The sequence below is a fragment of the Macaca nemestrina genome, chromosome 1 (genome assembly GCF_043159975.1).
Source record: "Macaca nemestrina isolate mMacNem1 chromosome 1, mMacNem.hap1, whole genome shotgun sequence".
NCBI lineage: Eukaryota > Metazoa > Chordata > Mammalia > Primates > Cercopithecidae > Macaca > Macaca nemestrina.
The window spans coordinates 203,303,165-203,319,269 of record NC_092125.1 but is presented as its reverse complement, the minus strand read 5'-3'; positions in this window follow the sequence as shown (position 1 = coordinate 203,319,269).

Genomic DNA, 16,105 nt, shown 5'->3' with positions numbered 1-16,105 from the left:
TGGTGGTGGTGGTGGTAGTGATGGTAGTGGTGGTGTTGATGGTGGTGGTAGTGATGGTGGTGGTGATGTTGATGGTGGTGGTATTGGTAGTGATGGTGGTGATGGTGGTGGTTGTGATCATGGTGGTGATGGTGGTGGTGGTGATGGTGGTGGTGGTGATGGTGGTAGTGATGGTGGTGATGGTGGTGGTGGTGATGGTGGTGATGGTGGTGGGGGTAGTGGTGGTGATGGTGGTGGTGGTGGTTGTACTGATGGTGGTGGTAGTGGTGGTGGTAGTGATGGTGGTGATGGTGGTGGTGGTAGTGATGGTGGTGGTGATGGTGGTAGTGATGGTGATGTGGTGATGGTGGTGATGGTGGTGGTGGTAGTGATGGTGGTGGTGATGGTGGTAGTGATGGTGATGTGGTGATGGTGGTGATAGCAGTGGTGGTGGTGGTGGTAGTGATGGTGGTGGTGATGGTAGTGATGGTGATAGTGGTGATGATGGTGATGATGGTGGTAATGATGGTAGTGATGCTGGTGGTGATGGTGGTGGTGGTGATGGTGGTGGTGGTGATGGTGGTGGTGGTGGTGATGGTAGTAGTGATGGTGGTGATGGTGGTGATGGTTATGGTGGTGGTGATGGTTATGGTGGTAGTAGTGGTGATGGTGGTGGTTGTAGTGGTGGTGGTGATGGTGGTGGTTGTGATGGTGGTGGTGGTGGTGGTAGTGATGGTGGTGGTAGTGATGGTGGTGGTGATGGTGGTGGTGGTGATGGTTATGGTGGTAGTAGTGGTGATGGTTGTGGTTCTAGTGGTGGTGGTGATGGTGGTACTGATGGTGGTGATGGTGGTGGTGATGGTGATGGTGGTGGTGATGGTGGTAGTAATGATGGTGGTGGTGATGATGGTGGTAGTGATGGTGGTGGTGGTGATGGTGGTGGTGGTAGTGATGGTGGTGGTGGTGTTGATGGTGGTGGTAGTGATGGTGGTGGTGGTGTTGATGGTGGTGGTAGTGATGGTGGTGGTGATGGCAGTGATGGTGGTGGTGATGATGGTGGTAGTTATGGTGGTGGTGATGGTGGTGATGGTGGCAGTGATGGTGGTGATGGTGGTGATGGTGGTGGTGGTGATGGTGGTGGTGGTGATGGTGGTAGTGGTGGTGGTAGTGGTAGTGGTGGTAGTGGTAGTGATGGTGACGGCAGCAGTGGTGGTGGTGGTAGTGATGGTGATGGTGGTGATGGTGGTAGTGATGGTGGTGGTGGTGGTGATGGTTGTGGTGGCAGTAGTGGTGATAGTGGTGGTGGTGGTGGTGGTGTTAGTGATGGTGGTGGTGCTGGCAGTGATGATGGTGGTGGTGGTGCTGATGGTGGTAGTGATGGTAGTGGTGGTGGTGATGGTGGTGGTGGTGGTAGTGATGGTGGTAGTGGCAGTGATGGTGGTGGTGGTGGTGATGGTGATAGTGATGGTGGTGGTGATGATGATGGTGGTGGTGGTGGTATTGATGGTAGTGGTGATGGTGATGGTGATGGTGGTGATGGTGGTGGTGGTGATGGTGGTGGTAGTGATGGTGGTGGTGGTGGTGATGGTTATGGTGGCAGTAGTGGTGATCTTGGTGGTGGTGGTGTTGGTAGTGATGGTGGTGATGGTGGTGGTTGTGATGGTGATAGTGATGGTGGTGGTGGTTGTGGTAGTGATGGTGGTGGTGGTGGTGATGGTGGTGGTGGTGGTAGTAGTGGTGGTGGTTGTGATCATGGTACTGATGGTGGTGGTGGTTGTGGTAGTGATGGTGGTGGTGGTGGTGGTAATGGTGGTGGTGGTGGTGGTAGTGATGGTGGTGGTGGTGTTGGTGGTGGTGGTAGTGATGGTGGTGGTGGTGGTAGTGATGGTGGTGGTGGTGGTGGTGATGGTGGTGGTAGTGATGGTGGTAGTGGTGGTGATGGTGGTGGTGGTGGTTGTGATTGTGGTAGTGATGGTGGTGATGGTGTTGGTAGTGGTGGTGGTGGTGGTAGTGGTGGTGGTGATGGTGGTAGTGACGATGGTGATGGTGGTGAACAAGGAACATAGCCGGACACCAACCCTGTGCCAGGCATGTGCGGGGCCCTGGAGATACCCAGGATCAACACACATGAGGCCCCTGCCCACCTCATGGACTAGTGAGAGCAACAGTGATTCCAGTAAATCCCCTCAAGGAAAGAATTACAGAAAGTGCTAAGAGAAACCAGAGGAATGCCAAGAAGTTGGGGTGAGGGGAACCAAGTCTGTTGGGCGGTGCGGGGAGAGGTCACGTTTAAGCTGATGAAGATCAGAGGGACTGGCGAAGTGGAGGAGAGCAGGAAAAGACATTGCAGGCAGAGGGAACTGCGTGGGCAAAGGCCCTGTGGCAGGAAAGGGCTCAGTGTCCACGGGAGAGACAGCAGGGAGGGAAGGGAGGGCGAGGGCTGGGCCACACAGGCCTGGGAGCAGCAGTGGGGGGTCTGCACTTGATCCTGGAGGTAAGGAGAAGCCACTGAAATGTCAGGAGGAAAGGGACGTGACCAATCCTCATTTCAGAAGAACCTTCTGGGAGCCCAGGGCCAAGCACAGGGCCTGGCATACAGTTGGTGCTCAACGAATGCTTGCTGACAATGACACTGCAGGAGGGAAGTGGGGACACTTCACGTAGGGCGACACTGACCGGCCCTGCACGATGCACCTGCACTAACACCCAGCCGACGGGGCTGTCCCCTCAAGGACAGTGAGGAGCTGGTGTTTCTGGAGCAGCTGCCACCTGCCTGGCACTGAGTGCAAGCTTCTTACACGACAGCTGAAATGTCCTCAATGATGACCCCAGGAGGAAGAGGCACAGAAGTCCCTAGTGAAGACCAGGAGGAAAAGCAAAGATGTCCCCAGTGAGGGCCAGGGGCAGGGGGCACAGCCGCCTCCAGGGAGAACCAGAAGAAATGAGGACCCCCAGGAGAAGGGGCACAGACGTCCCCAGGGAGGACCAGGAGGAGGAGGTAAAGATGTCTCCAGTGAGGAGGAGGAAGAGGGGGCAGAGACATTCCCAGGAGGACCCCAGGAAGAGGGTGCACAGATGTCCCCAGTGAGGGGCAGGAGGAGGGGACTCAGAAGTCCTTAAAGAGGAACTGGTGCTGTTTTCTCAGTGAAACAGGCCCAAGGTGAAATGCTCTAACCAGACAGGAGTTCATATGAAACAGATTCTCATTACAAAGCGTATCAAGAAATATTTCAATCTGGGAATCAATGGGAGCTCATGGAAAGAATTACTTGCAGAATAATGAGGAAGAACAAGTCAATAGTACTGAGTAAATGGCAGAGGAGGAACGTCCCAATGCCTCCCCTGCCTTAGCCTGCTCAGGCTGCCATAACAACACCCCACAGACTGGGAGGCTTAAGCAGCAGAAATTGATATCTCAAAGTTCTGGAGGCTCAAAGTCCAAGATCAGGGTGCCAGCCCGGTGGGGTGCTGGTGAAAGCTCTCCTTAGGGTGCAGATGGAGGCTTCTCACTGTGTCCTCATAGGAGAGAGAGAGAGAGAGAAAGCAAGAGAGAGAGAGTGAGAGCGAGAGAGCGAGCAAGCAAGAGCAAGAGAGAGAGAGAGAGAGCACTCCAGTGTCTCTTACTGGAGCATGAATCCCATCAAAGAGGCTCCACTCTCCTGACTTCATCTAACCCCAACCACCTCCCAAAACCCCCCCTCCAAATATCATTGTGTGAGGGGTTAGGGCTTCCACATCTGAATGTGGAGGGCGAGGGGACAAACATTTAAGTCGAAACATGACCCACACACAGCCTCTAAGTCATCTAGTTGACAAAACTATGACATTGAAATATGAGGAAACACGCAGCTTCCTAACGAGAGAGAAAGAAGTCAGCTCAAGTGATAATGAATGCTACCTGGGAAACATCAGAACCTGTGGCCTGTCTAGCCATAATTTCTAGCCATATATGTGACTCCTGAGGACTCCATCAGTGTCCCCAGGAGAGAACCCCATGCCTGGACTCACGGTCTGGCCCTGCTCAGCCTCTAATCAGAAACACAGAACTCAGCATCCCTCATACTGTCTCTGGACCTAAGGTTGTCATTCCCTCTTCAGCCACAACCTGTGCCCCTCATATACAGTCTTCTTAGCCCCAAACACATTGCATACCTTAAGGAGTCCCCCAGACCACCCAGCCCTCAACCCTGGCTCCAATCACAGCCTATTTTTCCTGAACCAGACATTCAGGGCAGCTTGTCCTGTGGGGGCAGCACACTGACGTAGTCGCAGCCTGGATTCTGGAGTCAGAGACCTGGGTTCACATCCTGGCTTATGTGTGACCCTGGCCAAGCTCCTTTACCTGTCTGAGGCTCAGTTTCCTCATCTGTAAAGCGGTGATCATGATTCCTGCCTGATGGGACAACAGGGAAGTGAGATGATGTGCAGAAAGTGCTGTGCAGAGTGTCTGGCACCCAGGAAACGCTCAGGAAGCGTAGCTTACTGTTATTGTAGCACTGAACAGTTTATGGGAACAACGGGCATCACTGGCAGGTTCACATTCTCTCTCCCACGGAAATGAGCATCTCTGACATTGGCACTGAGCTTGGAACCTTGCAGAGCCCTCTCATGCCGTTCTTCCTAGGGGACCCTTAGAGCGACCCAGAGAGGCAAGTGAGAACATGAGCTCTGAAGCCAGACTCCCTGGACTCAAATCTTGTCTCTGCCATTGCTGAGATACATCAACTGGAGGAAGGTATTTCCCTCTTCGAGTCTCGTTTCCTCAGCTATAAAATGGAAAGATGATAATAATACCGACATCGTGGGCTTGGTGCAAGGGTTAAGTGATTTGGTGTATGTAAAGCACCTATGATATAGGTATAGTAGTAATGTTTTTACTATACTACGTATAGTAGTAACGTTTTTATCTTTATCATTCTTTCCATCTTACAGATGAGGAAACCAAGGCTCAGAGAGGAAAAGTGGCCTCCTTGAGTCCTTGCAGCTGTTGACATTGCTGTGCCAGGATTCAGAAGCCAGTGCTTTGACCTACTTTCCATGGTGCAGTCCCAGGAGTTGCTGTATCTCCTTCGCTTTGGAAGGGGACAAATGGGGGCAGGAAGCTGGAGTCTCTCACTCTTGTCTGCATAGGCTCACGGCCAGGCCAGCATATGCTGCCCAGGCAGTGCCCAGGAGAAGGGGGTAGCAAAAGTGTCCAAAGACGACTGACCTCACGCCCATCGTGGCACTGAGCACCTGACCTTCGTTTTCCCTTTCATCATGACAACAACTCTATTCCTACTTCACAGAGGGGCAAACTGAGGCTCAGGAGGCTGAGACACGTGACCAGGATCACACAGATAATGGCCGTCAGAGTCGGCTCTAACTCGGATCTGTCTTTGTCCAGGCCCCACGTCCCACCTGCCCGCGCCAAGTGCTGTGTGGCTCCCGACACACACTCACCTCATTGAATCCCACAGCATCCTTGGAGGGAAATCTCACTCCCCATTGCACAGGCAAGGAAACTGAGGCCATGCTGGGCATGGAACTCCCCAAGGCCCCACAGCCATGAGTGGAAGAATCCCACAGAATTCAAACCCAGGGCCATCTGTTCCCAAACCCACAGTGAAGGTCGTTCCCTCCTCCCTGCCTTGTTCTCGAAGCCTGCAGGGAGATCAATGACCCCACCGTGGGGAGGGCACTGCAGGGACAGAGGGGCCAGCTGGGGCCTGCAGGAGGGCAGGCAGGGCAGTTCTGATTTCTGGAGTCTCCAGGAACTTTCACAGACTTCAATCCTCCAAGAGGCCAGGAGGGAAGATGGGAGGAGAATCTCATTCTCTGGGTCCTCTTCCCGTGACCTTTGCAGAGCGGTGCAACTGCATCAAAAGTAGAAGTTACCACTTCAAGGGCCTCAGGATAAACCCCACAAAGAAGGATGTTTCTTAACCTCTTTATCTTTCCCTCCCCACGGTCGGGGGTCAAGTCAATAACTTCCTGCCAGTGCCTGCTGCAGATCCCGGCAAGGCTGCAAACCTGTGTCCGCTGTAAATCCATCTCCCCCTGGAAATCAATTGGAAACCCAGTTGCTAAATCCACCCTAAATCCAGCAGTTCACAAATCAAAGGCTGTTTCTGGGCTCATGCTGGGCTGGGCTGGGCAAGGCGCCCTGGGGACGGGGACGTCGTCCTTGAGTCTCCATTTCCCCAGACTCAGATTCCAACCGGGGTCAGGGGAGCAGGGGGGACCTGCCAGGGCCAGGCCCAGCCTGAACTGCAGGGTAAACCCCAAACCAGTGGTTGCTGTTCCAACCCGCCTCGCCCTCACCAGTGAGCCATAGCGGACACTCCTGCCAACCAGGCCCAGGAAAACTCCAGGTGTGCCTGTGGGGAGAGGAGGACCTCAGAAACACAGAGAAGCCACCCTGGGCCCAGAACTGAGCTCAGGCAGGTCTCACTCAGCCAGAAGCACTTGTAAAGCACGTGCTCCAGAGAACCGCGGTTCTGAAGTTGCCCAGGAATTTACCTCCAAGTTCATTGCTTTGCAAAGCTAGAGAGTTTAGGCAGAGGATCCTGCAGGTGGGGAGGAAGCAGGAAGTAGGGCTCATTCCCAGGGTTCTCTCCCTGCAGCTTCCAGAGGGTGGCACGGGTGCCAGGCAAGGGAGGCAGAGATCACGGGCACTCACTCGGCGAGGAACCCACTCACACTTCTGTCAACTGGGCCTCTATACCAGCAGTGGAATTCTTCCCTGATCCACCAGATTCCCCATCCCTCCCCAGTTCCACTCCACCCCCTACAGAGCTTCCCAGTACAACCCGCTGCAGCCTCTATGCACGGCACAGCCCTCTGTTCCTTCTGTCAGAGTTCCCTTCCTGCCCGTCCCTGAGCTCAGGGACAGTAGGAGCCTGTGGCCAGGTTTGCCCGAAGTAAATGAGCCCGGGGCAGCAGCTCCATGCATATTGTGAATAAATGAATAAGTGAATGAACAAGTGAGCAAGTGAGTAATCAAATGGATGCAAAGGTCACTTGCCCCTGGGGCACCCCCAGCCTCCCCTGGGAATAAACTTGGCCCCAAACCACTGTTGTCATAAAGCCGACAACAGCCCCTCACACATGCCCATCACTAGCCTTAACAATTTCCCCTCCTTTCCTCCTTTGATCCACACAAGGTAGGTGCCGCTACTATTCCATCTGGGAGACAGGAACACGAAGGTGGAGGGGGACTGAGAAACTTGCTCAATATGGCATGTCAAGATCAGATCTTAACCCAGATCTGCGGGCCCACCTCCGTGCTGTCCAAGGCTCCTGCCCCCACCCCCAAGCCCTTTGGCAGGGTAGTACATTGTCCTGTCAACACCTTGGGTTTAACCCCTCCCTCTTCCCCAAACTGAGGACTTTCCCTCTGAGCCTTAGTCTCTGCTGGGCTTTATTAGTAAAGATTTAGTGTCCAGATTGAGGGAGGTGAAAGTCTTGATCAGATCCAGAGGATGGTGTTTGCTCTGGACTTAAGTGGCACCCAGACTAATGGGACCTTGTACCAAGGATCGATTGTGGGGCAACGGGAGCCCTCCCCTCCCACACCTCCTCCACCATCCCCAAGCCCAGGGTAGGTCCCACCCAGCTGCGCTGTCTCACACAGCCTGTGGGGAAGCACAGCTGTCAGGGCTGGATTTTCAGGATTAGTTTGGTTGAAGAAGCAAAAACCCAGCTCCCCTGGCTGATACCGAAGGGGGCATTCCCAGTGGGAAGCAGCAGGGCCTCCAGGAAGCAGGAGGCAGAATCAGAGGCCCCCAGGGCTGGGCTCCTCACCTCTGCATTGGTTCCTACCACAGGCTGAAAACAAGTTGTTGCAAGTCACATCCTCACAGTGGGACCGACTTTCTCACTGAGGCATCAGTGACAAGTCAGGTGTCCATCACTGTGCCCAAAGGCACAGGGGCCCTGCCTGGTCCAGCTCTGGTGAGGTGCCCATCCTTATGCACCAAGAAATTGTGGTCAGGGGAGGCAGCATGGCCAGGTAAGACCATGAGAGGCTCCACCACTGCCATGTGGAAAGGGAGTCAGGAAGGGTGCAGGAAGGGGGAGGGCAACTGGGCAGACAGACACCCCCATATCACAGATGAGGAAACTGAGGCCCCCAGAGCAGAAAGAACTTGCTGGAGGTCACACAGTGAGTAAGCAGCAGAACTGGGATCCAAGTCCAGATCCATCAGGCTCCAGAGTCTGTGCTCTAAAAACCAGGAGGCCCTGCCCGTTCTGCAGTCTGAAACCCCATAGAGGTCAGAGGGTGCCTCCAGGAGACAGGGACAAACCTGAGAGCCCCCAGGCCCAGGACACCCGGGAAGATGGCGCTCTGCCCTCGGCTCCCATCACCCCACTCAGAGGGCCCAGCTGAGTGAGCACGTTCACGCCTCGCAGCCCAACCCGGTGCCAGTAAATTACTCCCAGTAATGGGGATGTTTGCCGAGGGAATTAAAGAGGCAGCAAACAGTTGCCAGAGTAATTAGACACGAATGGCGGACGTGCCAGGCTTCCCAACGCCGGGAAATAACTGCCATAGTAGCCTCCCTCCGCATGGCGAGACAAGACCACTGGGTTGCGATTGTCAAGTTAAGCAGCCGAGAGCCAGAGAGTCAAAGAGACTGCAAGACAGTACTGGGGGAGAGAGGGTAACCTTGGAAACTACCGTATATAATCCCCTCAGTGTACAGATGGGGAAAGTGAGGCCCAGGGAGGGAGAACAGGCCTGCCCAGCGATACCTAGCAGATTAGAGGGAGAGGTGGGCCTGGAGCCTCGGTCTCATAGGAAGCAGGTCAAGCCAGTTCCTGGCACACTTGGTTACGCACAGTTCAAATCATCTCGGGGAGAAAGGTCACAGCTCTGGCAGTTAATGGGGGCACAGGTAACAACGATGATGGGTGAAACTTTAGGCAGACATTCATTCATTCATTCAGTGACTATTTATTAACTTCCTACTATATTCTGGGTTCTGTGCTAGGCTCTGGGGAACAAGGCAAGCAAAAGTCCCTGTCCTCAGGGAGCTGACACTCCAGAAACACAGAACGCAAAAGCAAGTCGGGAACTCAGGAGGCTCACAGGGGCCTAGGATAAAGGGAGGTGCAGAGAGAGCAAGGAGGTGGAGTTCAGGGGAAAATGCAGGCATAAGCACCCTCTCCTGCTTCCACATGACCTGGGAAAGGGATGGGGATTCCAGAGGAGGCATCTTGGCCCTGTCTGGCTCAGAACCTGCCTCTGGGCCTTCCCAGATCAGGTTAGTGGACACACAGCAGCTGTGGGAAGTGCAGGCACAGAGCTGGGCCTGGCAGCCACCCACACCTGCAGTTCCAACCACAAGTACACAACCCACAGATGGATCAAAGTGAACCACTGCAGATGGGCCTGAGGCAGGGCAGCAGCCTCTAATAGGGAAACAGGAAGATTTGCAGACAGGTAGTGGTACAGGATGGACCCCTGGAATCTCTTGGACCTGCATTCAAATCCCAGCCCTGCCACTCACTTGCTATGCTACCCTAGGCAAGTTACTGATCTCTCTGAGCCTCGGGTTTCTCATCTGCAAAGTTAGAAATAAAGGTCTTTAAGCTCTGACCATCCATAATCAGAGCTTTGAGCAGCAGACAGTTCGCAAGATTAAAGCTGGGAGGCACAGCAGGTACTGCGTGTTGCACATCAACCAGGCCAGTGTGAGGAGCGCTTCCTGTAAATCCTGTCATTCAGTGTCTGAAAGGCCCCTTGAGCCTGGACCATCCTCTCTGCCTGCAGTACCCCAGACCCCTTTTCCCTTCGGTCCCCAGTAAATCCCATCCCTCTGCTTAGAATAAGCAACTGGCCACGGATCAGCAGGCCTAGATCTAGGCCAGCCTCTGCCACTTTCTCATTGTGTGACCCAAGGTCACGTGTCTCAGGTTCCCCATCTGTGTATTGAGTGCTCATCTTGGAGATCTGGCACTTCTTTTCTGCAAGTGGGCTTGAATTGTCGATTCAAAACACCTCCTGTGTGACTTTGGAGGAGTCACTTAAAGTCTCTGGGCTGGGCTAACCTTCTCACCCAGAAGCCCTGCACTTGGAGCCAGGGCACCTTCCCCTGCCCACCTTGATTCCCATTCAGTGTTGGAGCTTGAACAGAAACCAGCTCCACTCCCAAGCCCCTCAAGATGCCAGGGACACTCAGGCTGCCTCCCCAGCTAATCCCTCAGGGCGAGAGACAGGGAAACACCTGCAGTCCAGAACTGATGAGTCTAAAAGCAGCAGCCAGGGCCCACCTGTGGAGGATGAAGAGGAACGCATCCAGGGCCTGAATTGCCCAGAACTTCAGACCCTGGATACAAGCCCCAGGGATGCGGAAGCCGAGCAGCCAGTCCCCCAGCTCAGAGAAGGTGAGGGGAGCAGAGCCCAAGAGAATGGGAGTAGGGAGGCTTAGGGACAACCTTTGAGAAATTTAAAAACTAATACCAACTTTGTTTTATTATTTTTATCTCCATCATAAAAACAATACCCAGACACCCTCAGACAGAGCTGGTGGGAGTATAAGTTGGTACAGTATTTTGGAAAACAATTCAGTAATAGTGATCCAAGTTAAAATATATATACCTTTTGACCCAGCAAGCCCATATCTAGGAATTTACCCTACAGAAATGTACGCTAAATGCCAGGAAATGTACATACAAGAATGTTCCTAGGAGCACTGTTTGTAAAAACAGGGAGAAACTGAAAAGCGCCCAAATGTCCATCAATGGGGGACTAGTTAGTGAAACACGGAGCATCCACACAAAGGAAAGAAATGCAGTTGGTTTTTTTAATGAGGCAGATCTATACATGCTGTCAGAGAGACATTTCTAAGACCAATTAGAAGAGAAAAAAAGAAAATTGAGTAACAGTGCATAAAATGGGATCACATTCTTATAAAAAGAAAAGACTCCGGGGGTCTGGAAACCAAACTGCCAACTCTTGAATGGTGGGTGTCGGGAGGGCAGAGGAGATGGGCGATGTTTATTTTCTACACTGGGTATTTCTGAAATGTTTGAAAGCTTCTATTAGTCAGAAAAACAGTAACAATAACAACACTCATTTTCAAATTAAATTAGCACACTCTGGTAACCAAAAAAAGTGTTTTGGATTGTTTTGTTTTTTTAATGTGATTTCTCAACACCCAAAGGTGTATTTCTAACATTTGGTTGCATTTCTTTGAGTATTTTAAAATCAGTTTTTCAGGCATAGTTATTATTGATATGTATGTATAATTTAACATCCTAGGGATTTTTTTAAAAAACTCATAGCATTAAGCGTTTCCCATCTAGCATGAATGTAAACAATGTTTTCATTGCCTGTGGAATATTCTGGGTGGTCCACAGTTTTAGGTTGTTCCTTTTTTCTTTTCTCAATTTTTTTTTTTTTTTTTTTTTTTTGCTATTTTAAGTAGCCCTGTGATAAACATATTTATGCCTAAATTTTGGGAGGAGAAGCATAGGCGATCTTTTAATGAGTTCATGCCTTATTAAAAACATAAAATATATATGTAACCAATCTACTGAATGGGTTGAACTTGACCAAGGGATAAACAGAAAGGATATAAACCCCACCACCACAGCCTCCGCCTGCCAACGTGCTCTGCCTAATGCCCACCCCGTCCCTCGAGGACATTCCAGATGGGTTTTTGGCTCTGTGGACCCCGCAAACACACCAGCAACCCTGTGTTAATCCTGTCCACTTGTCAGCATTGATGGGTCCAGTCTGGTCAAGCCACACTGTTTCTGCTCCAGCTCAAGCCTGACTAGAGGTAGGGACCCCTGCAGGAGCTGGAGCCCAAGGTCTGCATCTTCTCTCTTTATCCCTCCTGCCCTCTCTGCTTTCAGCCCTTCCAGGATCCTGTATGACAGGATGTGAATCTAAGCTGCCAAGTTCCAGGGTCTGTGTTTATAGTCACTGCGCTTCATCAAATGGAAGGATAGAAGGGAGCGGGGGAGTGGAAGATGACGGAACACTTGGTCTCCAACCACTGCTGGAGAGAATTACGTGGTCCTTCCTTGGACACACCTAACAAGCCCTCTGCCTTTATGAGCAGGCTCCACCCACTCTGCATGCTTGGCTGCAGACCCAGACGCTCTGGTGAGGAAGGAAGTTCCTCTGGTGAGGTCTAAAAATCTGTCTCAGGCCAGACACCGTGGCTCAGGCCTGTATTCCAGCACTTTGGGAGGCCAAGGTGGGCAGATCACTTGAGGCCAGGAGTTCAAGACCAGCCTGGCCAACATGGTGAAACCCCATCTCTACCAAAAATACAAAAATTAGCTGGGCATGGCGGCACACACCTGTAATCCCGGCTACTCGGGAGACAGAGGCATGAGACTTCCTCGAACCTGGGAGGTGGAGACTGCAATGAGCCAAGATTGTGCCACTGCACTCCAGCCTGGGCAACAGGATGAGACCCTGTTTCAAAAAAAAAAAGAAAAAAAAAAAAAAGAACCTGTCTCAGATGCTTCTTTCTCTGGCCACTGAGGTCTTTACCATGAACCCCTTCATTTCTGCAAGGAAAATGCCTTTGAAATAGCAACCAGTGTTTTCTCCTGTGGTTTCCAGACATCCCTCAACTATGTTTCAGGCCACGGTTAGATCACTCAGGCCCTGCTGACTCCAAGCCAGGACTTTTAGCAGGAAACTGAGTATAAAGTGAACTCCTCTCCTATTAAGTTACAAAAATCTAGGCCCCCAGGGTGTTGACAATAGATGTGAAAGCACACACAAGGATTCTGAGCAGGGCTGTCCAAGGGGCAGGAGAAAGATGCCCCTGGTTGGGGGAGTGAGGATATGGAGGGCCGGGGAGGCGCTCGCCAAGAGTTCAAATGCGGTCCCCACCACTGCCACATGGCCTACCAAGCCCCCATCATCCTCCCCCAGGTTACTGCTGTGGCCTCCTCTCTGGGCTCCCTGCCTCCACCCTTGTGCCCCTATAATCTCCTGGCCTCACAGCAGCCAGAGCGGCCCCTGAAGACCTAAGTCAGATCGTGTCGGCCCCCTCCTCAGAGCCTCAGGTGATCAACCTCACTCAGTCAAAGCTAAGTGCTTACAGGAGCCTAAGAGGTCTCCCCACGCTCTGGCCTCCTTTACCTCTTAGCCTCCCACTCCCACAGGAACTCTCCACCCTCTCATTGACCTACAGTCTCACCACCCTTCATGGGCCTTGAACACTCCGGATGCGCTCCTGCTCCAGGCCCTCGGCACCAGCTGTTCCTTCTGCAGGAAGCACCCTTTTCCTAGACTTCTGCACAGCTTTCTCCTTTACCCACTTCCAGCCTTTGGTCAAACGTCACCCTCTCAAGGAGGCCTTCCCTGGCCAGGCCACCATCTTTACAATGACACTCTGTCCTCCTTGAGCCAGCAGTCCTGTCTCTGGTAAACTGAGTTGTTTCCCTACTTTGTGTCAGTTGCAGAGAAAGAACACCCAGTTGGTTTAAAAGGCAAGCAGGATTGGCCAGGGGTGGTGTCTGACGCCTGTAACCGGAACACTTTGGGAGGCTGAGGTGGGAGGATCACTTGAGGTCAGGAGTTCGAGACCAGTCTGACCAACATGATGAAACCCTGTCTCTACTAAAAATACAAAATTAGCCACGTGTGGTGGCGCATACCTGTAATCCCAGATACTTGGGAGGCTGAGGCAGGAGAATCGCTTGAACCCGGGAGGCCAAGGTTGCAGTGGGCCGAGATGGCACCACTGCACTCCAGCCTGGGCGACAAGAGCGAAACTCCATCTTGGAAAAAAAAAAAAAAAAAAGACAAGCAGGATTTATTGGCTGGCCAGAGGAGGAGTGAGCTCTTGCTCCCAAGACACCTCCTCCCCGCCAAGCTGTGGGAAGCTGGGGAACTTTAAGGAGTTAGATATGGGGGAGGGGGGCAGTTGCAAGTATGTGCAGGGAATAACTTTAGATTTGCAGGCACAAGTCATAAACATGTCTCTTCATAAGACACATGTTCAGAAAATGGCAGTGCTTTTCTTCTGTGGGTGGGGATTTAGTATTATAATGATATGCTAATGATCTAAAGGAGTCACTAGTTCTGGTTTGTTCCAGTTTCCAGCAGGCCTTCTCATCCTCCGATAATTGGTGAAGGGTCCTGAAGTTCCCAGGGCATCTGCAGTCCTTGTAAGCTAGCTAGAGCTAAAGAGACTGAAAGAAACTATTGAAGAGACAATATCAAGCTTTTTCAGCCATCTACTGCTTAAGAAAATAATGAGTTCTTTCACGTGTTTTGTTCCCTCTGCTATGTTTCTCCAGGACTGCCCTGGTAACAATTCCTGCTCCCTCATCCTGCATCACAATGTTTCATCATGGTCATCATCTGCCAAGATACTCTGCAGTTTTACTTTCTATGGTATTTACAATCTGCCTGCCCATCACCAGACTATGCTATGTTGCTATGTAAGGGCAGGGACCTTTTGTCATTTTATTTTCCCCAAGGGAGGCACTCAATCAATACCTGTTGAATACAGAATGGACTCCTACACTGGGGGCTTCCTTCCCGCCTGCCTCCTGGAGTTATGCCTGGGAAGGAAACCACATGTTCACCATCAGATGGTGTGTGGGATCTGAGAGTAGAGGGGCGTGGAGCAGCTTTCCCTGCTGGAGTCCCAGGAAGAAAGGGACGCTGAGGTGTCCAGGGGCTGTGGCTGGCTGCAGGCGGCCACACAGGGTTTTCTGCACCTGGTGTGGCATAGAAGAGGCCCAATGAGGCTGTCTCGAAGCAGGCCTGCAGGCAGATCAAGCCCAGCTCCCTGCATGACTCGGTGGCCGAGGGGAGGGCAGGGGATGCTTCTACAGATGCCAAGATGGTGAACGGGCCCAGGAGTGAGACACACCCTGGGGTAGGATCCGGATGTGTCAGGATCACAAGAAAAGACAACAAGCCACGTCTCATGGACTTCTGAACTGAGACTTGTGCCTGAGACATGGGGGGCTCTTCCACCCCCTCCAGGACTCAGCCTCAGGACAGCGGGGTCACGAGCAATGCTTTCCACATGCTTTCTCCAAAAAGCGGAGAAGAGTAGACCACACTGGGCTCAGGGGTTTTAACCAAAGCTGATACCCTCAAGCATCATAGTTGTTAAGTTTATGGATCAGCTTGGCTGGGCCATGGTACCCAGATATTTGGTCAAACATTGTTCTGGGTGTTTCTGAGGGTACTTTTTATATGAGATTAACATTTACATTGGTGGACTTCTAGTAAAGCAGATTGCCCTCCAGAATGTGGGTGGGCCTCATCCCATCAGTCGGAAGCCTGAGTAGGATAAAGAATGACTTGCTCCCCTGAGCAAGAATGAATACTGCTAGCGGACCCAGAGAGCAGCTCTTCCCTGAGTCTCCAGCCTGGCGGCCTACCCATCAGATTTTGGACTTGCCAAGCCTCCACAACTGTTTGATCCAGTCCTTAAAATAAATCTCTCTCTCTCTCTCTGTATCTCTCTATACACACACACACACACACACACAGGGTATTTACGTACTGTGGATACTAAAGTATCTATAATACTATGTTGATATGTATATAGATACATATACATCGTATCTATATATGTGTGTATGTGTATATACACATGCACACACATATATGTATATATTGGTTCTATTTCTCTGGAGAGCCCTGATGAAAATAAGCACTGAGTTATATTTTATCTCTAATACTATGAACCATTGATGTTTCATTTCATAAGATATTCATATTTGTCTTAATATAGATACATGCTCAGTGTCCTGTCAGTTAAGTTACTCAGCACGTCCCTCCCCAGTTCCCCAACCGAGTACAAGGCTGTTTGGTAGGAGATGCTCTCCGCGATCACCCCACCTCAGCCCTTATCGAGGTCTTCCGCAGTCTCCTCCTGTGTCTCAGGCCACTCTTCCTCAGTCTTCTCAGCAGAATCTTCTTTCTCTGCCTATTCCTTAGGATTTATATTTCTCAATATTTTATCCCTCTGCATTTAGTCCATTTGTCAGGCATTAAGGCCCGTCATGATTAGGCCCTGATGTGCTTCTCCAGCCTCACTTCTAAGCAATCTCCTGAGCACGTGTCCTTAGCTAAATGCTCTCACACAGTCAGATAACCACAAATTCTTTCTGAGCACCTGCTATGAGACAAGTCTCGACCCAT